The following is a 23237-nucleotide window of genomic DNA, read 5'->3' on the forward strand; positions in this document are numbered from 1 at the left end:
GCAAATAAGCATATGAATAGATGTTCAACTTTATTAACCTCATTAGTCTTTAGGGAAACACAGAGTAAAACCATGATGGAACAACTGGATATCCATATCCATATACATCTATTAGAACAGCTAAAATAAAAAGTATTGTTAAGGATGTGGAGGAACTAGAACTTTATACACTTCTAATAGGAATGTAAAATGATGCAATTGGTTTGGAAACAGTTTGGCAGTTTCTTGAAAAGTTAAACATACACCAATATATGATCCATTTCATTCTAGGTATTTCCACAAGAAAAGACAGCATATGTTCCTACAGAGATCTGTATGCGAATATTCATAGTAGCTTTATTTTTAACAGTCTCCAATTTGAAACAACTCGAATGTCACCAAGAGATAAATGGATAAATAAATTGTGATATATTCATACAATGGAATACTACAAAGCAATAAAAGGCAATGAACTACTGTTATGTGCAACAGCATGGTTTAATTTCAAAACAATATTCTGAGTGAAGAAAGACAGAAAATATAAAATTCTAGAAAATGCAAACTGATCTTTTGGGACAAAGGGCAGACAGACCAGTGGTTGCCTGGGGAGAGAGGTGCTAGGGGGAGGATTATAAAAAGGCAGGGGAAATTCTTAGGGTTGATGGATATATTCACTGTCTTATTCTGGTGATGGTTTCACAGGGATATACATGTTAACATTTATCAACTGTATACTTATCAATTCTATACATGTTAAAACTTATCAATTGTATACCTTATGTATATGCAGTTTATTGAATATCAGTTATACCTTAGCTTAATACATTTAAAAATGTATCTAGAAAATAAAGGAGGGGTGCCTGGCTGTCTCAGTCAGTAGAGCATGTGACTCTTGATATTGGGGTTGTAAGTCTGAGCCCCATGTTGGGTATAGAGATTACTGAAAAATAAAATCTTAGAAAAGAAAGGAAAATTTCAATTGAAATATAAAAGGGAATAAACATTTATTAGAAATATACTAAGGAGCAAGTACTAGGTAGGTGCTTTAAATAAGAATTACAGTATATGTAAATATATAATTTTCTACGTGCCAACCTCTGTTATATGTACTTAAAATATATTAAGGTGTTAAATCCTCACAACTCTTTGAGGTATAGGGACTTTTATTACCCTCATTTTATAGATGAGGAAAAGGAGGCATTAAGTCACAATTTCTGTGTGAGGGAGCTGAGATTTGAATCTGGGAAGTCTCTTCTTTTAATAGATCTTTATGACATCCATTAGACTACAGAGTTTTAGTTCCAGTTTACAAAATGAAAGAACTGTGACTCACAAAGGCAGTAACTTTTTCCGGATCACAGAAGTTGTAAGTAATGTCAAGATTTAAACTCAAATTTGTTCTACTCCAAAATATACACTCTTCTATACTAGATTGCCTCCATTTAGATTTGTGGTTCAGTAGCAGCACTGATCGTATTCTACTACTGATAACAAGAGCTCAGACTGTGTGATCCACGTCTTCCATACCCCCTTTACCACTCAATAGTGCTGTCTGGCATGTTTGTTGGCTATAGATTAGAATGTTTTACACCGATAAGCAACTAAGCTCAAAAATTATTTGTTGCTTTGTCTTGACAATTCTCTTTTCGGTATTCATAGTATAGCTGTGTCTGTTGAAACTAAGAAATTGAATGTGTGACTTTGGAGGATTTTTTCAGGCTAATATTAAAGCCAGTAACTTATCTATGCACTTCTATAAGTAGAATTAAATAGATGTGTTCCTATATCCCTAAAATTGTACTGGAGGATTTTTTTTTTTTTTTTTACTTTTCCATGAAATCTTCCTTTCCTGTGAATGTATGTCTGTGTGTCTCTGTATGTGTGTGTTAAGTTATGATTACTAATCTGGGAGATATGGTTTGATATGTGGTCCAAGTGGCACCCAAGAAGATTTTCTTGGTTAAAGTCATGACAGTAAGCAAGAACACAGGAACATTTCTAAATTGCCAAAAAAAAGTATTCCATTATATTGAATAAAATTCAACAGAAAACTTTTATAATAAAAATATTTTTAGGTGAATTTTGGAGGCAATAGCGTATTAGGAAAAGTGGCATTAGAATCAGATAGATCTGAACTCAAATCCTAGCTCTGCCCACTTACCAGCTATGTTACCTTGAAGATATAACTTAACTTGGGCCTCAGTTTTGCCCATCTGTGAAATGGGTTAGTAATGCTTCACTGAATTGTGAATGTTAATTAAATGAGATCGTAAATACTGGAGCACTTAACATAGTGTCCAACATATAGAAAGTACTCTAATAAATGTTCCACTGCTAGCTACTACATAAATATAGAAATCCAAAGCCAGATTATATAATGATGAAATGCTGAAATTATTTTATGATATAATCTGCGTACAAAAATAGCAAATAGGTTCTAAAAACTTTTAGTTCAGGGAGTATCAAGCTTGATCCTTTCCTATTTAAAGAAACATGTAACCTAGCGCATTTTAAAATTGAACCTTCTTTAAAGGTGAGTTTCTATTTATGTGGTTCCATAACCAAGATTTGCTTTGGGCATGGAAATTTATGTTCACCCTGACAGTTGTATATAAAACAAACTCCATATTTAACATAATATTTTTTTTTAAAAATCCAGAACTTGAGTGAGATAATCCAGAAAAAATAAGTCTTTCAATTTTATTCATTTGTTTTGTTATTCTCACTTACTAAGGGGTCAGTCAAAATGAAGAGATGATGTTTAATAAAGGACAGCTTTGTCTGACTTGAAGGAAAGAGTTCCAAAACTAGACTGTCTTCTTTGAAATTGATACCTCATCTTATAATCAAAGTTCATACATAGCCATTTGATCTTCTTCTTTGCAATTCCTCATTAGTCCATAGAGTTTCAGTCAATTTCTATATGATGCCAACTTACACGTGTACATTACAGGTCCATTAGCTTATTGAGAAAGTCTGAGTCCTCTGTCTTCTGGTGACATCTCATTTAGATCTGACATTAAGTTCATTTTTTCCCTTCAAGCTATTTCTTTCAATTTCTTGGCTATTCTTATTGACAACACAAATTTTCAGACCTTCAAACTTAAAATCTTACATTCATTTCCTTAGTTTCTTATCCTCCCATAGGTAAACAGGGGTTAAACTTGTTATTTTGTATAGTTGTTCTTTATTGTATACTTCAGATATGTCTCTTTTCATTTTTAAAGCTGCCCATTTAATCCAAGCTCTTAATTGTCAAGTTTGTATTCTAGGCTCTTATACTGCATTGCATTACAGCCTCTTGGTATTTTCCCTAGCCCCCATCTTGTCTTACCCCTTTCCCTACCATCCTACACAAAACATAAAGTACTTTTCATCACACTCTGTAGAGAAGTATTGCTAGGTGAATAAGGAACACCTGACTGACCAGAAAAAGGGAATTTAAATGGAATCTCCTTTCCTTTCAGTGATTCCACCTAGAAGGAAAGAAGAAGAGCAGAACCTTCAGGAATTGAATCACAAATACTGAATGGGAGACTTGCTGGAAAGGGACTGATAATACGTAATAGCCATTATAAAGATAAAAGGAGACATAAAATTCAACTTTTGCTACCCATTCTTTCCCTTTTTGCTTTCCACATAATTTAGCTGGGAATTTTTATATGTGTAGTATTTATTTTGTGTTATCCTGGTTATTATAAAGTTATCTAAGAGGCTAGGAGAGCTGACCGACAGAAGGGGAAAAAAAGCAGTTATTCTGACTGCAGTGACCAAAGGAGTTCAAGTCACACCAACATCTTTCTCCCATTTAGAAGCATTCTAGTATTTAAGGCCTTCTACTATAAGCCCCTTACTAGTTCTTTTCCTTTCTATTTCATTTCTTTCTACTCTCATATTTGTGTTTTCTGTTCCTATCAAATTATCATGCCTGGGCAATGAAATACCTGTTCCTGCTCTGCAATAGTTTGTGTATTGCCCTATCTCTAGTGCCTTGAACAGTGCCTGGCACGTGGCACATAGTGAGCACTCAGTAAATCTTTGATGAATGGTTATCTTTTCTCTCTGGCAATCAAAATCCATCACTTTAAAAAATCTATATAAAATTTGCCTATTCCAATAAGCTTCTACCCATTATCAATCTAGTTTTAAATCACTTCATTTTCCATTACCCCTTAGCAATTATTAATAGTTTGCATTTGATTAATATACTCTTATTATGTTACTTTTCAAACACTCCCAAATCTTTTTAACATATGCTGTATTTTCAATGAAAATACCTCAAATTCTTGGGGCACCTGGGTGGCTCAGTCAGTTGAGCATTTGACTCGATTTTGCCTCAGGTAGTGATTTCAGGGTCATGAGATCAAGCCCAGCATCATGCTCCGTGCTCAGCAGGGAGTCTGCTTGAGATTCTCTTCCCTCTCCCTTTGTCCCTCCCCCCACTTGTACTCACACGCACTTTCTCTCTAAAATAAATCTTAAAAATAAAAATATACCTCAAATTTTATATATTATATATGCTGCTCAGCAGTGTCTCATGTGCTGTAGAAAGCTAGATACTCAGTAGACGAGCAGGCTATCTCCTTTTAAGATATTCTCTGGATCATTGTGATCTGCTTTGAAAGGAGTTTAGATACATAGAAAGGTTCTATTTTTTGCTATTTCACTCCTGTATTATGTGACTTTGAGTAAAATTGTTCCTTCAGTGCTCAGTTTAAGAACAAATTGAATTTGTTCCTAAAGAAAAAACATTTTGAAGTTATAGAAGTATCTATATGTTGGTATATTTCTCCAGAAATATTTAATGTAATATAAAAGTTCTAGACTGGTCAATTTGAATCTCTTCTTCTTCTTCTTCTTCTTCTTCTACTTCTTCTTCTTCTTCTTCTTCTTCTTCTATTTCTTCTTTTTTATGGAACGCTTCATGAATTTGCATGTCATCCTTGCACAGGGGCCATACTAATGTTCTCTGTATCGTTCTAGTTTTAGCATATGTGCTGCCAAAGCGAGCACTGAATCTCTTCTTGTAATTTCCATAGAGATGTCCATGTAACAAAGAAACTGAAATAGTATTATGTAGAAAATATCACCAATCCTAAAAAGACTCCTAATTTCTTCATAGAGGAAACAGAGATAATATCCTGATTTTTGCAGTACTTAAGCTACTTCTTAGTTGTCTCATGAAGGAACTAATGTAGTAGAACACATTCAGGGAATTGCTGAGGTGTCAGAATAAGAATATACAAAGTCTAAGACTATTTTCTAGAACATATTTTTAAATAGATTCAGAGTCATGCACTCTCTGTCTTCTTTCTCCATCTACACTGTCTTCTGGCAATAATAAAGTTGGGGAATCTATATAAAAAAGCGATTTCTAAGGATGCCAAACTAAGCAGTTTCTGGGTCATTCCCATTTCTTCCTCTGTGAAAGTATACAACACATGAGTTACTCTACATATTTCCCCCAAACCCCAAAGTGTTAGGTTGCCAAAGAAAGCTCATCAGGTAATATTACTATTTGCCTTCATGTAATCATTTGAAGTACATACAAAAATCAGACATTAACATGAAAATATCAAGCCATAGAATTGAGTTTTAGTTTTACTGACATTTATATATTACACTTCCTGTTTATGATTTCAGAAATGCAACCATGCGTGCTTCTATTAAAAACTGAGTGATTGAGAACAGTTTGAGGATTATAATGACAACTTATCCAAAGGAAAAAAAAAACAACTAAACTGCTGCCTTCATTTGTGGAATTGCTATCTTTGTTGTGTAAAAAGTTGAATACTTTTCAAACATCATTTACTAATTATGTAGTTAAAAGGGGAACTTGGTGGTCTGTGTCCCTAAAACACACACACACACGCACGCACATACACACACACACACACATATAGTAAGGGTAATACTTGCAAAAATTTTCTTTTTTCCCTCCTTTTTAGATGTCAGTTACTAATTGGTTATTGTTATGCATTAATTAACAGTCCCACCTAAATGAGGGAAAGGGCAGAGGTGAATGCAATTCTTAAATAAAAGCCCCTTTCTTTCATTATTTATTTGTTCTATTTGAAGCATAATCATGTGAGTTTATTTTTTTGTGTCACTTCAGAGTTTGTGTGGGGGGACTGTATGTGGAGAGAGAGAGAGAGAGAGAGAGAGAGAACCCAAGTGAGCAATGACTCTTAGTTAGACATCCAAATCCATGTTCTCATTTCTTTTTGGCCACACAGATAAACTTATTCCCAGCCTCCCCTGCAGGCAGGTGTGGGCATGTGACCAAGTTAGAGCCAATGGAATTAAGAATGGCAGTTATATGCACTACTTTTGAGTCTCCTAAAAAACTCCCCTTCTAACGGACTGGTACTGAAGTCTGCTACTGAAAGCCTAGGTACTAGAACACCTTGGAAACTAAGTACTGAACTAGTGTATTTTAGCAAGAAACTTGATTATAACAAATATAATTTGAGCCATTATACATCCTTGTTGATCTGTATGGCAGTTAGCCTACCCTAATTAATTTAATATACAGAACTTATATTTGCAGTGTCCCTATGATGCACAACTCCATTGGGCACTATTTACATTGTAATATATGTAAATGTCATTTCTGAAGCAGGATTAAGAAGCTACAGGTATGTAAACATATGGATATACATAAATCTTCATCCCAGGAGTTATGCAACAATGTGGTTCTGCCAAATTAACTCCAGCTTTTCTCCTGGGTTTTATTTCACACAAGCATCAATTTGTATAATTTTATATCTGTGCTAACAGACTGAGGTGGAGTGGATCTTCCAACAAAAATCTTAAGGGAAAATGTGTACTTCGGATACAAATCAGATCTCTTTCTCAGATTTGTTCATCTGTTAGCTACCTACTTACTGTACTTATAACCTAATACCCTCTGGTATGCATTAGGCTGAAAGAGAGTGTTAGGATCCCTCATCTGCCTCCGCCCACTCCAAGCTTACTGCTATGAGTAATAAAAATTTTCTGGGTTTTACTTTCCTCATCTATAAGATGAGAGTTGGATTATGTGACCTCAAAGATCCTGTCACTAAAATTCTACTATAATGTCATTGATATAATGTCAATTGACATAAGTGATATGTCAATAGCTATGGAGCTATTGGTAGAAATAATTGTTAATGTGAGTGTTCCTTTGGATTCCAAACTGATTCTATAGAGGTCCTTAATAGTATCTTGGAGGTTTTTAAAAAGGTATTTAACTTGCTCCAATTCATATCAAAGAGGCACAACAGAGGTTCCATTCTTTTCCTAAATAAAAACTACTAAGTTGAAAAAGTGTTTAACTCATATTTTTTTAGGGTAATTTTAAAGTAGGTGTCACCTCTCTGATTTCTTTACTCATGGGTGGAAAAGTACCAATGCTAATGCAGAATGTGATAACTATTGAAATAATATATTGCAAAAAAAGTAAAAAACTAAATAGCAGAATATAGTTGTTCACTGAATTTAGTAGTTAAAACCTTAAATTTTATTTCTCCTAATTGTATATTTATGCTCTAATGCTTCAATGTAGTAATAGCTAATATTATAGCAAGTTCAGGATCATGGCAAAATCACCAAATTTGTAGTTATTTTTGTCATAATTAACACACTAAATCACATTTTTGGGATAACTAACAGAAATGAACCTTTGCCTATTTGTCTGCTTTTGGGGTTTTAATCTTATGGATTTCAGCTTTGGTTAAAGCTAAAATATACATTATCCAGACTTGAGGCAGGCATGGAATTGGCTTTACTCCACATTCTTTTGCTGCAGGAAGCTGCAGAAATATGGACCTTACTCTGGGATGATACCGTTTTAGAAAGGAGAAAGGACAGGCTCTATAACATTGTCCAAACTGGAGTTTTTATATTAATAGAAAGCCATGCAAAGGCTGGAGTAGATAAGAAGGAATCACAGTGATTTTTTTTTCCCAAACAAGAGGAATAAAACAAAAGAGAAAGCCTGTAATAGTATTTTGAGTACTAGTTGACAAGTATAGATTCCAAAATATCCTTACAATACTGCGGAAACTGGGAAAAATCGTTTAGAACTAGGGCATGGATAAATACATTTTGGTATATCCATATGTTGGAATGCTATGCAGACGTTAAAAACACGTTTTAAAAAATATTCAATAACATGAAAAAATGGTCAGTAAAAACTATAAATCCTTTATCTCTATTAAACAGGAATCAATCTTATTCCTCTTCACCCCCACTATAAATAGGAGCATAATGGAAGAGATGTGTAACAGAGAGATGCATAGATAGTGAATTTTAAAACCTAAAGTGATTTGTAGAGATCATCTAGTCATTTTGCAGAGGAGACATACTCTGGAAAATGAAATGTCTCACCTAAGGTTTCAATCCCTTTAGCACTGTCACTTGCTAAAAGTGAGGATTTCTTACTCCCCAAATTTGGAACGTTTTACTTTGTACTACAACATGCTACATCAGAGATTGGGTCAGATCAGAGTATAGAGAGTGATGAAGGGAAGGCCAAAGTCTAGATATCTTAGTCTGTTCTTTCTTTTGGAGGGGGAGTACAGGGCAGAAGAGGATGATAATGACCATTCATGAAAGATCTGTAGAGGTATCTATATGTAGAGATATCTATATTTCCTAATAATCCTAAATCTTTAGCTTTTTTCTTACTCAATAGTACAACTTTAAAAACTCTTGGGGTAGAACCCAAATCATTTCTTTGTCACACTTAAGTAATATTGGTAATGGAAGTGCCTAGATTCCAGCTTAGGACTATTCATTTATTCATTTGCTTTTGTCTGTCCCTTCCACCAGAATGTATCTTCCAGGAGGACAGGCCTATATCTTTTTTTGGTTGACTCCAGCGCCTAGCAAGTGTTTAACACACAAATCAGTAAGTATTTGGTGAGTGAATGAATAAATGATAGCTACTAAAAAGCAGTAATCCTTTATTTACTTAGACTAGATTTCTTCTGGATGTTTTCTCAAGTTTTGCAATTCCATCACAAGTCTAAATTAATTTTGGAATTAGGTGAACCTGCTTTGTTCATATGCTCTGTATTTCAGTCTAGAACAATAGAACTGTTTTGTAGTATTAATTTAGGCACTCTTAAAACTCTTGTGCCAAGTTTGCTTAGTTTGGAAATGACCTTGGCCTGCAATTTTATTTAGATTTCCATCCACAGATGAATGTGTACATATATACGAAGAATTAGTGGTGTACATGTGAGATTAAACTGATGATGAGTCAGGAGGCAACACTGTTGGGTAAGCATATCTGAAAATAGGAAAAAAGAGATGATGATACCCTAGGCTGAAATAAGTATATATTTAAACTTACATCCTCAAGTTAAGTGTAAGTTTTGAACCTAAGAAAAACAAGTAAATATTTTGAAGAGTGGATTTTTCCTTAAAGGTAAGATATTAAAACCAAAACCAAAACACTGAAACTAAACTTAAATATTAGTCTCAATTTTAAAAGGTAGTCCACATAAATTTTTCTCCTTAGATTTATTTTCAGTATAAAAGTGTGTAGAAAATTAAAAGATTTTTTTACAGCAAAATTTTTTACCAGATGAAGAACCTTAAAGATATTGGCCATTTAAGCTCATTTCTAGGAATTTTTCGTAACTTAGGAAATAATTTGAAATGCTAAAACAGACTTAAGCATAAAGAAGTTCATAGCAACATTACTTATAAGAAACTAAGGAAAATAGCTTAAGTGAGCACTTAAGGAAATACTACTCAAGGAACATTATGCAGCCATTGAAAATGTTTTTGAGGACTTTTAAATAACTTGAGGAAACAGTTATGATATATTATTTTGAAAAAAGGCAGTGTACTCAAGTAGTTTAAACTCCATAAGCTTAAAAAACGATATGGAAATATGTCAACCTCAATAGTCGGTTGCCTGTAAAAGAATTATTGGGTTTTTATTTCCTGCTGTCCTTTAAAAAAGATGTTTTCTTAATTTATTTTATTTAAACATATTTTCAAAATTTTCTTCACTTACATATACTACTTGTGTAATCAGAAAAAGAAATCCATTACTTGTCATAGATATATGTTTATGTCTCATTGGTATGTTTTCAGTGTCATCACATGAATATAAATATTGTTGACCAATAGAAAAGTTTGATATTATTTAAATTTAAATTATGGAGTTTCCAAAACAAATACTGATACATCTCCTACAAGTTGTAAAATTATAATGGTTTAATATAATTTAGTAATGGTTTTAACATAGCAGGCTCTCAGTATGTTTGTGGATGATGAAGATGGTTAGAGAAAGGGCAACCTCCATTAATTTACCAAGTTCCTTGAATCTGTCAGTTAAGTAGACTCTCCCACCAAGAGTTTAATGATATAGTACAGTGTCAAAAAGCTGTCCCTAAAATTGCTTTTAGTTTGTGTGGTGCACTTTTGCAAACTATTATTTTGTACTTCAAAAAGGAGTCTCTTATGTGCTAATTTTTTAAAAACACAGAAGAGAGAAAAATTTGTTCTTACCTTGTTTATTTTGGTCAGCTGTGAGCTTCAGGTAAGGTTCAGTGATCTGACATCACTAGTAAAAAAGGTTTCTTGTGGAAATAACTGGCAACGGTACTTACCTTGTAGGCTTGTGATAAGTGTTAGAGATCATGTGTGTAGAGTCCCTAGCATGCAGTGCACACAGGCATTCAGTAAGTGGTGGCTATTATAATAATATACAATAGTACTGTGACATCTTATTGTCATATTCCTACATATAGGGTGAGCTGAAAAAATATGAAGTGCAATCTATTTAAGAACACTATTCTAGACTTCCAGATAAAGACGGGGAGTAAAGGCAGACCACAAAGTCTTCCTCTCCAAATATCTTACAATACAGGAAAAACAAGTAACAGTAAAAATTCCTTTAAAAACAAAAAATGTCTACAACCTAAGCCAATGAAGACTAAAATAATACTATTATTTCAAAACCAATATATTTGGAATATTAAGAAATGAAATATGGCTGGAAATCAAATTCTCAACAAAAGGGAACGCTGGCAATCCCAGCATATTCACCTAGTCAATTCATTCTTCTGTTCTCCTAGATGATTGCGCCTCACCTCTTCTCCTAAATCTCTCACATCTCCCCACTCTTCACCCCAAACTCGTGTTTTATTGATAAATAGAAGCTGTCTCAAGAAAAACTCATCTTTCCTACACCTTATCTACCAACCTCTCTTCATCTGTACTTATACTCTATCTTCCTTTATAAAGGATCAACTATCTCTGCTCTTAAATAAGGCACGCCCCTACTTGTGCCCCCATTCTATGTTTTCTTGAAAACTCAAGGGTTGTGTTCTGTGATTATTTCCTCCATTCCCCGCATCCTCATTTTCTCTCTCTTTACTGGATTATTTTAACCAGTAAACATACTGTAATATTTCCCACTCTAAATATACCATCACTCCATTTCCCCCTCTACTTACTGAGCGAACCCATTTTTCTACTCCCCTTTATAATGAAACTTTTTATAGACTCTGCTTGCAGTTTCCACTTCCTCACCTTACATTATCCCTTCAGTCCATTCCAATTAGGATTACTGTTTCCACAGTCCCACCTAAACTGGGCTTGTTGAAATCACCAATTAACTTCTTGCCACATCATTTTCCTCTTCTCAAATGTTTGGGACCCTAGGCATATTCCTCACCCCTTTTTTCCTTCTCCATCAACATTTATTTTCCCTTGGACCATCTCATCAAGTTATTTTTTTCCCTTTTTTAATGTTGCAGATGTTCTTGGGACTCCTAAGATTTGTATTCTATCCCTCATATCTATTGAACTCTGAACTCATGCCCAACTGCCTACCTAGGAACTGCACTCAGACGTCTAGTAAGGACTTCAAAGTTAACACATTCAAAACCAATCTCTTAATTTTCTTCTCCCCCTCAATTTACTTCTCTCCAAGTCTTCCCTAGGTCAATAAATGACATTATTTTCATCCCGTTGCTCAAGACAAAAATCTAGAAGTCATCCTTAATTCCTTTCTGTGCCAGTTACTAAGCTGTTACCTCTTAATAATAAACCCTTCCACACTCATACATTTTGTGATGCTAGGATGGGACTCTGCAAACTACATTTTTATTTTACCAGCTGAAACCTTGCTGCATTGTTAATAAAGTGCGTTAGAAAAAGACTGAAAGTCAAGAAGAGATGGGAAAAGAACTCACTCTTTGCTGGCTTTCTGCACCAGTTATGGACTCACCCTCACAAGTGGCAGTCAGCTCCAAATTTCAACTATTTTCCACTCTCCTAGAACCAGCCCCAACATACCCAACATACCCTGTCAGAGGTATCAGCAGCAAATGGGCAGCAACCTGTCTTTTGAGGCCAGGGTTCTAGCTCTGCTGAGTCTCCCCTGCTAGCTTCTGGGTTCTAAAAACTTCAGGTCTTCTTTGTGTTTATCCTAGTATTAGGGATAGTGGCTGCTTCTTGAAGCTGCTCTCTTATTTTATTGCTCCCTTTTTGCATTTTCAGTTCTACAGCACCTATCAGACCGATTCTTTATACTTAGTTATTGCTATTGAAATACTTAGTGGCAACTTGAATTACTTCTCTGAAGCATACATCATCTCCCTGCTTCTCATCACACTTAGAACAAAATTCAACCTCCTCACAACCCCTTTTGTGATCTGGCCTATCCACTTCTCTGGTCTCATCTCTCGCCACTTTCTGGTTACTCATTTGGCTCTAATGATTCTGTCTTGAACACAACTTTTTCCCACTACAGGACCTTTGAATTTACTCTTTTCTGCATCTGGATTGCTCAGGTCTTTCCCTGGTTTACCGCCTCACTTCATTCAGATCTCTTCTCAGGTGTCACTTTACAGAGAGAGGCCTGTTCTCACTTTCCATCTAAAATGCACAATTCTTTCCCCCATCCTTCCAGTTTCTTACCTGGGGTTCTTCTTATTACTACCCGACATTGTTACAAGTTTATTTATTTCTTCTTCCCCTATCCTTAGCTAAAAGCTTCATCAAAGCAGTTAAACCGCTGTTGCTGGCACTCAATAAATTCCAGTTGACAAATGAATTTAATAAATTGCAGTGAATGTAGGAGAAAAGTAGACCAAAGTAATTGCAACGAAAATCATATGAGACAGAGATAACATTATAAACCTGATTCATCTTCCTGAGTACATAATACAATAAATGAATCAGAAAAAGCACATAAAGATGTAACAGAAGAGAATTTCTACAAAATAATGAAAGAACTGAACCTGCAGAAAAATAATGGACACATAATATTCAGTGTTGAGGCATATCCTGGTTAAGCTACTAACCATAAAGAATGAAGGAAAAACTTCTCAGACCTCCAGGCAGAAAACTAACTTATCAAGAGGGAGGAAATCATGCTGGCCTTAGACTTCCTCTAAGCAATATTCAAAGCCAGAAAACAAAGGAAAAACGTCTGTACAGTTTTGAGGCAAAGCCAGCATGACCCCAAACTATTACATCTAAATAATTGTCATTTGAGGATTGATGAAAAGGGCAAACACAGCATCCATGGATCCATGTAGAAAAAAAGAAAGAAAGAAAAAAAAAACTAGTGAAGAGCAGATAACTGATCAATCATAATAACTAGGATATTGAGAATCAAGCCATGTTATGAGCACTGTATTAAGATACAGATCAAGACCAAATGATCAAAGAAATTAGGATTATAAAACAGAAATAAACATTAAAACCTTGACTTTGTAAAAATGATGATGTAAGAATACATTTTTCATAGCAGAGTCTGTTAGCATTTCTAAATTTGAAACATAGATTAAAAAAGTCTCCAAGCTCCTTTTTAAACTTCAGATATTTTAGGAAATAAGATCTCTTGTAGTAAAGAAACATTTTTCTAAAAGTTCAGCAATTCCTTCAGTTTATCTTACCACCTCCAAATTAAAATAATTTTAAATTTAATGCTTTTTAACTTAAATGTAATGTACATGTTCTGATCTTAAATAAGATTATCTTATATAAATGCATAGAAACGCCTACCATGATGTTCATTTAAAATTGATGGTAAAAGCTGGGATCTGAGATTTTAAAACATTCCTATAACTTTCTATATTGTTTAAATTATTTATAAGTGAACCTGTATTATTTTTGTGAACATTTATTATTTTTATAAAAACACTTATAACAGCAATGTGAATATACTTAGTACTACTGAACTGGACATTTAAAAATGGTTAAGATGGTAAATTTTATGCTATGTGTTTTTTACCACAATTTAAAATAAAAAATTTTAAACATACTGTTGTAAAACTTACAAAATAGATCCGGCCATTATAGCTTTATAGATGGATTTTCACTATACTAAATTTTTCTTAAATCATTTTTTCCACCAAAGGTTACATCTCAGATTATACCATTCACATAATACTCTCTACTTGCCTATACTTTATCTAATTTAATTTTAGAAAGCAGAGATTCACTGGTAGACATTGTTTTAAGTATACAAAATGAAAAAGTACTTATAAAGAGTAACTAATATGATGTGTTACTTTATTAAATACCCTAGTGTTGTAAGAATGTAAATATATGGCATTTGATTTACATATTTGGGAGGAGATCTTTTAAGTTTAGTGATTTTTTTTCTGATTGTTGAAATAATTTGTGCTCATTTTAAAAAAGAAAAATTACCGTAACCACATATAACACACTGATATATTTTCCCCATCCTTTTTCTATGCATATAAGTGCATCTTCAAATAAATGAGGAGAAATAGTTTTATAACCTAAAAAATTTAACTGTACATTAAATTATTATTAATATTTTCTGTGGCATTAAGTACTTTTAGTTATCACATAATATTCCATTTGATTGATGCACCAGGGCTCATTTAACCACTCCTTTACTGTTGAATATTCAGATTGTTTCCTCTGTATAGAAGCTGTAGTGAATATATATAAAACTTTGACTTTGTATTTATTTCTTTAGGATTGGTTCCTGGAAGTGGAACTACTGTATGAAAGATTTGGACATTTTTATGACCCCAGAAAGGTAATATTGTATTAAATGTGATTGTAAATTTGAACACATTCTTAGCAACACTAGCTATTAGCACTTACTTTCAATCTTTGTCAATCTGATGGGGAGATTCCTTGTGTAATTTAATTTGATAAAATTGCATTTTTGCTCATATACTCATATTAATAACTTTACTACCTCAAGTACTTAGTAGTCTTTGTCTTCTCCATGATGCTTACTCAGCTGGTGAAGAAATGTATTTTTTATTGATTTTAGCAGTATTTCTTTTAAAATAAATTACATTTTGAACACACACAAAGGTGAAGAAAAATAGCATAAGGAAGGATCCAAATTATTTCACTTAGTAAAAACAGCTAAGACTGTATTTTGTTCTTAATGTTGTGGCAAATATAGCATTATTATTATAAGCTAGCAATATCATATTTTATTTATTGAATTTATGTTTATTGAAATCATATTGAATTTATTGCTTAATGCGCCATTTTTGCTATAGCACTTTCCAAAATGTTTCCTGAATGCTTAGTTTATAAGGTTAAGAAAAACATTTACTAGATAACTACTTTGAAATAATTGCCTCAACTCTGCTTTCATTCCCAATGCCTAGAAACAGACTTGCCTACTTTAATTTTCTTTCATGTTATCATTACTATGAAGTCATTATATAGATAGGGTAATAAGCATTCTGGCATACAGAAAAATAGCATCTGTAAAACTATATGGCACAGTTTGGTTGGGGCTGTTTCTCCCTCAGAACTTCATTACGTAATTTAAAAGTGTTTACTTAAGCTCCTTTGGGCTGCCTCCATGGTAGCTATGAAGTCACAGACTTAGGAGCAGTTTGGGGCCTGATAACAAAGTCTATTAGTTTAATGTGAATGCTGTGTCAATTTTTTTTTTTATCATTGCTGTATAAGAACCTTTTTAAAAACAAAGATATACTTAATTCAATTTGTTTTTTAAAACACATATGCTTCTTCAAAAGTCATTAAGAATAAACAAAAGGGGTTCATAAATGTATGTTCGCTCATTATTTAGATGTACTTATTTTTAAACTTGTATTCCATACTATGGATTCAGAGTATAATTTTGACTCAATATAACTATAAATAATTATGCAAAATGACCAAAATGTGTAGAGGTATTAGATACCCTTTAGGAGAGTATGAATTATTAAAATGCTATTTCTAAGCCAAGAAAGCACTATTTCTAAGTCATAAATGAAATCTTCCTAAGAGAACATCGAAGATGTATAAATTATAGTAATATCAGCTTTAGGAGAATTTAAAAGGATACTAGGTTATAAGAAAAGATTATTTTATTGTGTTTACTCAAAGAAAGGTAGTATTTTCAGTTCCTAAGAGAACTCTTGAGCCTTTTTATCAGCCAAATAACTATGTGTACTGGTTTTAAAGAAAAATAATGCAATGTACATTGTAAACATGGAAGAAGAGTCATTTAAATTTTGTATTAGAATAATCAAGTGGTATATCACCTTCAAGGCAACATACAAATTTTTATAAAATACCTAAAATCTCAACCATCCCTTTTAGAACACTGAGTTTTATTAATAAACAAGCCTAAGTCAAGATCCTGATATCTAAAAACATAGCCCTTTTAAAGAAATGTCATTTTGTTTTAATTATGTAACATTAATTTGTTATAAAATTATTATTGGAATAATTCCCCTATAGCATTTTGCTTTTTAACCCTGAGAAGTAAAGACATGTCACTGATGGCCTTCCCAATGATCTGGTGAGGTACAAAGTCAGGGATAATTCAGAGAAGGAAGTGAAAAAAATTTTAGGACCTGATTAGCACTTCAGAGGTATAGCCACTGTGGGGAATCCTACCTGGTTTGGGAGAGAGGGGTATCTGTTTTTAGGAGGCCTGACCTGGAGTGGGGAGAATGGTCAGGAGAGAGAAGGAAAGATTATGAGACAAACTGCCTACTTGGATTGGTTTAGAATTAGCTTTGCTGTAACAATGGAAATGTTTGGGATTTTGTATCTCATTCTGATATCAAAAGAGGATGTTTGGTTTCTTATGTTTAAACATTTTTAATATACAATATATTGTTTATAAATCTATTTATCTGAAGTAAGTATGTGTGGATTTTAAATACATCGCAAATTCTTTGACGCTCCTTCCATTAAAAGATGAGTGTAATTCCCCTCTCTAGAATATGTATGGCATTAGTGATTTTTCTCTAACGAATGGAATGTGATGGATATGATGCTGCATGACTTCTAAGATAGGTCATCAAAGGCGATACAGCTTTACCTGGCTCTCAGTCTTGGGACACTTGGAACCCAGCAACCCTGTTGTGAGAAAGCCCAAACCATAAGGAGAGGTCATTCTGTAGATGTTCTGACCGGATAGTCCCAGATAAGGTCCCAGTCATCAGTGAGTACTAATCACTAGACATGTAAGTGAACAAGCCTTCAGATGATGCCAGCCTCCAGCCTACGAGCTGCCCCAGATGAGGCCAAGCAGATTAGAAACAAGCTATCCCTGCAGAGCCCTACACAGATTGCATATTCAGGTAAAGTAATGAGTAAGTTCTGGGGTGGTTTGTTATGTACTTGAGTCCCTGTTTGCAGGGACTAGTTCTAGCTCAGGTTAGCTGTAACAAGTAGGAAGGAGATGGAGGAAGCAAAAGAAAATGCTTTCCCTCTACTTTTCCTTGTTTTCTTAGCCAGACTGAGACCTTAGCACCTCCTAGTACTAATTGTTGGTGATTAAGTATGGTTTTGAAGTGCCAAAAAAATACCATAATGAGGACCTATCTAAACTCCTTTTCCTTGAAGGCTTAGTGTCTGAGCAGGGAAGACAAAACTTGAGTCTATTTCTCCTTTTCTTCTCCCCTAGGTATCCCTAGTTTCAAAAAAGAGGGGAGGGGGCGCCTGGGTGGCTCAGTCCTTAAGCCGCTGCCTTTGGCTCAGGGCCTGATCCCAGAGTCCTGGGATTGAGCCCCACATCAGGCTCCTCCGCTGGGAGCCTGCTTCTTCCTCTCCCACTCCCCCTGCTTGTGTTCCCTCTCTCTCTCTGTCAAATAAATAAATAAAATCTTTAAAAAAAAAAAAAAAAAAAGAGGGGAAAGCAAGATTTAATCATCTCCTGCCCTCATCTCTCTTCTGAATTCAAATCTTTGGAAAGGTGCCCACCCCCCCCACCGGAAAGAATAGACTTTTCAATCTTATGAAGGGACCATACCTGCAACATATTTTCATTTCTTACCAAGGAAGCAGGATTCACTGACCAAGTTATACACTAAGGACACCACTCTGTCTTTAGTCACTCATCAGTGTCCTTGAAAGCTTCCTCTGGCTCCTCCCCTTCCCCTAAATGTGGGCATTCCCCAGGGTTCTCTTCTCAGACCTCTTCTCACTTTTCAGACTTTCTGGTTCATCTTATACTGTCCCATGACTTAAGTTACCATCTACATTTTATTGACTCCAGAGAGCCAGACTTTACTTCCAATCCTCCTGGGCCAGTTCCCTGATAGCTCAAATTCCACAGGGACAAAAGAGGGTTTCTCCTCCTGGAGCTAAGGCCCATTCCTCACCCCAATCCACACAGTGGACCAGAAACTTGGGGATCTCCTGCCCTTGCCCCATAACCAGTTTCACATTCCACCAATTCATTTTAATTACTTTTCTTGATTCCCTCTTCTATTCCCACTGTCATTAGGTACACAGCAGTGGTCCCAATCCATTCTTACTTAGATTACAGGCTGTTTTACATTCCATTTTCAGGTCTCCAGGACCCCAGCCAATGTAATCTTTTCAAAGACCTGTAATCTTTTCACACCTGACCATGCATTTCCATTTAAAAAAAATCCTTTGTTGGTTCTCCCTTTCCTATAGGTTTAATCCTGAGGCCCAATAGTCCTTTACGCACAAACCCCTTGAAAATGTATGCAAAACTGTAGTATAGATCTGTAGATACATTTTTCTGGAGAGAGGACACATTGCTTCCTATAGGTTCTCAAAAGGGAAGGGTATGTGTCTACAAAAAGGTTAAAAACTTGTAGCTCTCAGGATAAAGTAGACTCTTCTGGCCGCCTGTCCAGCTTCCTTTCTCACCTGTCTTTACTCCCTTCTTGTCCTGTACTTCTCTCTCTGTAGTTCCAGGCCTTTATACATTCGGCTTCACTTTCTCAGTTTGGGAAGCCCCTTCCTTTCCTAGCTGGCCTAACTGGCCATCCAGGAGACCACCTTCTTTCTTTCAAGAAACACCTCAGATCATGCTACCTACAGAAAACTGTGCGGAGCTAGGCAAGCTGGGTATGGACTGTTGGCTCTGTGAAGCCAGCCTAGCAACTGCTCTTTTTTAGCATTTACCCCCTGGATTTCTGAACTGGGTTGGGGGGAGTGAGGGGATGGGAGAAAAGAAAAAAATAAAACCCATAAAGCCTGTAAAACAAGCAAGGGCTGATCATTGTTTCTGCAACACTTCTACACTGTAAAACTCCAGGCTGAAATATACATTTTTACAGTACTTTTTGGGAAGAAATTGGATGGGAAACGTTGTAATTTATATTTGTCAGCAGTTTTGATAAATACCACACACACCTTCCTGTTACAGAATATCGTATAGGAATTTTCAACATCATCCAGTTTTCCTTTATTTTATGCCTAGCCACCGCAAGGTGTTAGGTATTATTTAAGAAATCCTGTAAAAATGCAATTCTGATATTCTGTAACCTGCTAGGAGGGCTGCTGGGTAATATATCTGTATTATTGCTCCTGGTTCACGCAGCACCAGAACAGTCTACCATCACGACGTGTCCCTAAACTTCTCCATCTACCCTGGAAGATATTCCAACTTTTTGAGAGAAAACGTGTTCTGACTAGTATATGCGTGAGACCTGCTGTGAATAACAGCATAGGCTTTTTAACAGTCAGACCTTTTTTCTTTATGGAAAAAAAAAGGTTGTTTTTTAATTGTCTCTTAACAGAGCTCTTTGCCCTCCTCCAGCGGACGGATCTGAGTGAAGTGTATTACCCTGCTAGTAACGCATCAACTTATAAATAGCGCTTACCGCGCTGAGTCACCAAAACCCCGAGTTTCCCCAAATAGCTTATAACGACTGCTGGAATCACGTCCCCTGGAGCGGTAACCGACTCCTACCACACACCCGCAGGACTGTAGTCCCGCGCCACTGAGCGGGTCCCCAGCCACTCGGCGCCCCATGAACGCGGGCAAGGCCACCAAATTCCCAACCCGGAGCCGAAAGTGTTGGACCTCGCGCGCTGGGACGGCGCTCTCGGGACGCAGCAGGACTTGGCCTTGACTGCTCCGGGCCGCCCCGCCCCCTCCCGAGCTGGGAGCCGCGGGGGGCCGGCACCAGCCTCCGCCCAGCGCCGCCCGCTCACACAATGGGACGCGTAGGGAGGGGGTGGCCACGGCTCCCACTCCGGTCCAGGCCCGGGACTGCGGATTGTTGGGGAAGCAGCCAGGGGCTAGGGCAGTAAGGAAAACCCCAGTCTACCCTCCGCCCACTCCCATACTTCGAAATGGCTGCAGTCGCAGTTACTGGAGGCTGGAGGAGAAGAGATGGGGGAGGGAGCGGAAGTGCCACCCCCTGCAGTCAGGGGATGGTGACGTCACCTCTACATCCAGCCTGTAGCGGGGGCGTCTGCCTATCACGTGACCCAGCCCCCCTCCCCGCCGAATCCGGCGCGCGCCTCCCTCCCCCAGCTCCGACTCCCACCTCTCCCCCACCCCTTCTCCCCAACTTTCGCCCTCCCTGCTCCAGCACTGCTGTCAACAGCGCCAGCTCCGCCCCCTCCCCCGCGCCCTGAGTAACCGCCACGGCGGCGCGGCGGGCGCTCGCGCACAGGTCCCGGGCTCCCGAATGAAGGCTTGCCCCCTGACCCCACCTTGCCCCCCAATTCCTGGCTCTCTGGGTGTGTGGGCACCGGAGCCAGGGTGCGCGGCGGCGTGTAGCGACAGCTCTTCTCTGCTCAGCCCTCCCACAGCAGCCGCAGGACGAGGCGGAGACGCCAGGTCGGAGCTCGGAGGGGGCGAGGCACGCTCAGCGGCCTCCTGGACCTGGCACGTCCCCGGCGGGGGTCGGTCCCCGGGCGGGAGCGACAGCCGGGAGCCAGCCTTCGACCCGCGCCTCCGCAGCGCTCCCGCCTCCGCTTTCCTTGCCGCTTGGGCGGCGCACGCTAGTCCTGCCTGGCTTCGTCTCCGGCCGCGACGCGGGCACCGGCCATACGACGAGGGGCCAGGCGCTGACCGCCTCGAGCCCCCTCGGCCACCCCGCCGTGGACTGCTTCGGTTGCAGATTTGGTGGCTGTCACTGCTTCGCCTTGTTCTATTTTTTCCCTCAATTCCCTTCTAAAAGTAGAGGCTTGGGGGAGGGAAAAGAAAACCCAGTGTAGAAAGGGGCGGTACAAACTGACCTGTCAACGGCGGAGGAGGAAGACCCCCGTTCGGGGCGAACTCTCGAGCCCGCGCAGGGACCGGAGCCCTGGGTTCGCGCGGAGCGGTGCGGCGGTAGCTGTGCCTCAGCCAGGTGTCCCCCCTCGGCGGGGCCCGCGCTACCGCGCCCGCCCCCTCCCCTGGCGCCGCGCTCCCCGCCCCGTCGCCAGGGACCAGGGAACCCCCCAGCTCGATTTTTTGTGCAGTTTCAGCAAAGCTCCGAGGAAGTTGGTCCTTTTGTTCCACTATTTATAGATTGCGTCAACATTGCGAAAAGGAGAAGGCGGAGCGGTGGCCCCTCCCCCTCCCTCCGCCGGCTCCTGGGAGAGAAAAGCCCCAGCACACGACCTAAGTACACAGCGAGCCAGCCGCCTGCCCGCCCCCGGCCTCCTGCTCGCCGCTTCCCCCTCCTAGCCCGGGCCATAACGCTGCCAACCCCGTCACGTGCCCACCCGGGAAAACCAGCTACCCGGTGCTCCGCGCCGCCCGCCAGGCTCCGTGGCGGCTGCGGCTGCCTCGCTCAGCTGTGCGCCCAGCTCGTGGGTTTCGACTGTAGCCCGAGCGTCGCGCACAATGTGGGTACCCACGTCTTAGCCACCCGGCGGGGACCCTTGGTCTGCGGCTCGAGGGTGTGCTCACAAAAGTCCGGCGCTTCCGCCCTCCACAGCGCACCCCCCCCTCCCCGCTTCGGCAGCGCCACCGCCCTGGTCGCGAAGTGTGCGCGCGTTCGGGCCTCGCTTCGGAGCCAGGGGCCTGACTCGTCCCTCACCCAGCCGCTGCGCCAGGCGTTAAGATGCCCACCCCGACCCTCCCCCGCATGACTGGATGAGGGCGGGGGACTGAAGCTTGCGGAGGTGGCTCGCAAGCTGGTCCGCGGAGCGCGGGAAGCGCGGTGCGGCCGTTTCAGAGACGCACTCTCTACTCCGCAGGTGCAACGAGGCATTGCCGGAGTTCACTTACCGCGTCCGGGACAGCTAGGGACCGAGGAGTTTGCAGACCTAAGCCGCAGTGGGGGAGAATATGGTTTTTGAGTAGTTACTGGAAGTTAGATACGTGACAAAAACATTGGAACTTTCCCTCAAAACCTGATGAAATGATAGGCCCCGCCATACCCCCGAAATGAAACTGAGCTCCCTGCCGGCCTAAAGCCTCTGTTTCTGAGCTCGATGTAAGCAAGGAGGGCGGTAAATACGAGAGGAAGGCCTTACAACAATACCAAGTGCAAATAGCTAGTTTGAGTGTAATTTGCCTTCTCACCTTATGGTCTTTTCCCTAACTAATTTATTTAGATCGCAGTTTAACTTGCCTGAGTCGGAGTAAAATATTTTAGTCCATCAGATCACGGATGGAGGAAAGCCCAGGCTGAGCTGGGACGAGTGCAGGAAATGCGTTGGACCTTTCCGGGCAGCTGGACAGTGTGGTAAACAGTCGGGAAGGGTTATGTTATTTTCTGAGAAGTTTGAAGAGACTGTACCCGTGCGTTCAGCCTCGTTCTGGCTCAAGTGCAGACCAAGGGGGAGTGGGGGCGGGACCTCTGTATCGGCCCGCGCCCGAGAGCCGCGCTTCCTGGCGGTGCACTATGCTTGTCCAAACCTAGGAGCGCCTTCGCACGGGCCACACGGGGCAGCAATAAGCGTGCCACTATTTGACTAACCGTTCCAGGTTTGGGCCTTGTTTGTTTGTTTGTTTTAAGGGGGAGAACTTAGGCCATGGGTTCATCAGTTTAGCAACGTGTGCTTCGCTCGCCATAAAGAGGGAGGTGAGAAGAAATAAAGCAAACTTGTATAGCGGCTGCTGGGTTTGCAAA

General features: G+C 38.9%; 1 long non-coding RNA gene and 1 other non-coding gene across 3 annotated transcripts in view; one reads left to right on the forward strand and one right to left on the reverse strand.

The window, feature by feature from the left end:
* LOC130543080 (uncharacterized) overlaps positions 1–18088 on the forward strand; it is a 37969-nt gene extending 19881 nt beyond the window's left edge. The window contains exons 5-6 of one of the 2 annotated variants that reach the window (XR_008958102.1): positions 8797–8875; positions 14948–18088. This is a non-coding gene — a long non-coding RNA (uncharacterized LOC130543080). Of the gene's footprint in view, positions 1–270 lie in introns of both variants that reach the window. The other variant, XR_008958101.1, reaches the window with a different exon arrangement.
* Positions 4886–4992, reverse strand: LOC113251578 (U6 spliceosomal RNA). The gene has a single exon (XR_003314551.1). It is a non-coding gene; the product is annotated as a U6 spliceosomal RNA (small nuclear RNA).
* Positions 18089–23237: the final 5149 nt, after the last annotated feature.

The sequence above is a fragment of the Ursus arctos genome, unplaced genomic scaffold (genome assembly GCF_023065955.2).
Source record: "Ursus arctos isolate Adak ecotype North America unplaced genomic scaffold, UrsArc2.0 scaffold_10, whole genome shotgun sequence".
Classification (NCBI taxonomy): Eukaryota; Metazoa; Chordata; class Mammalia; order Carnivora; family Ursidae; genus Ursus; species Ursus arctos.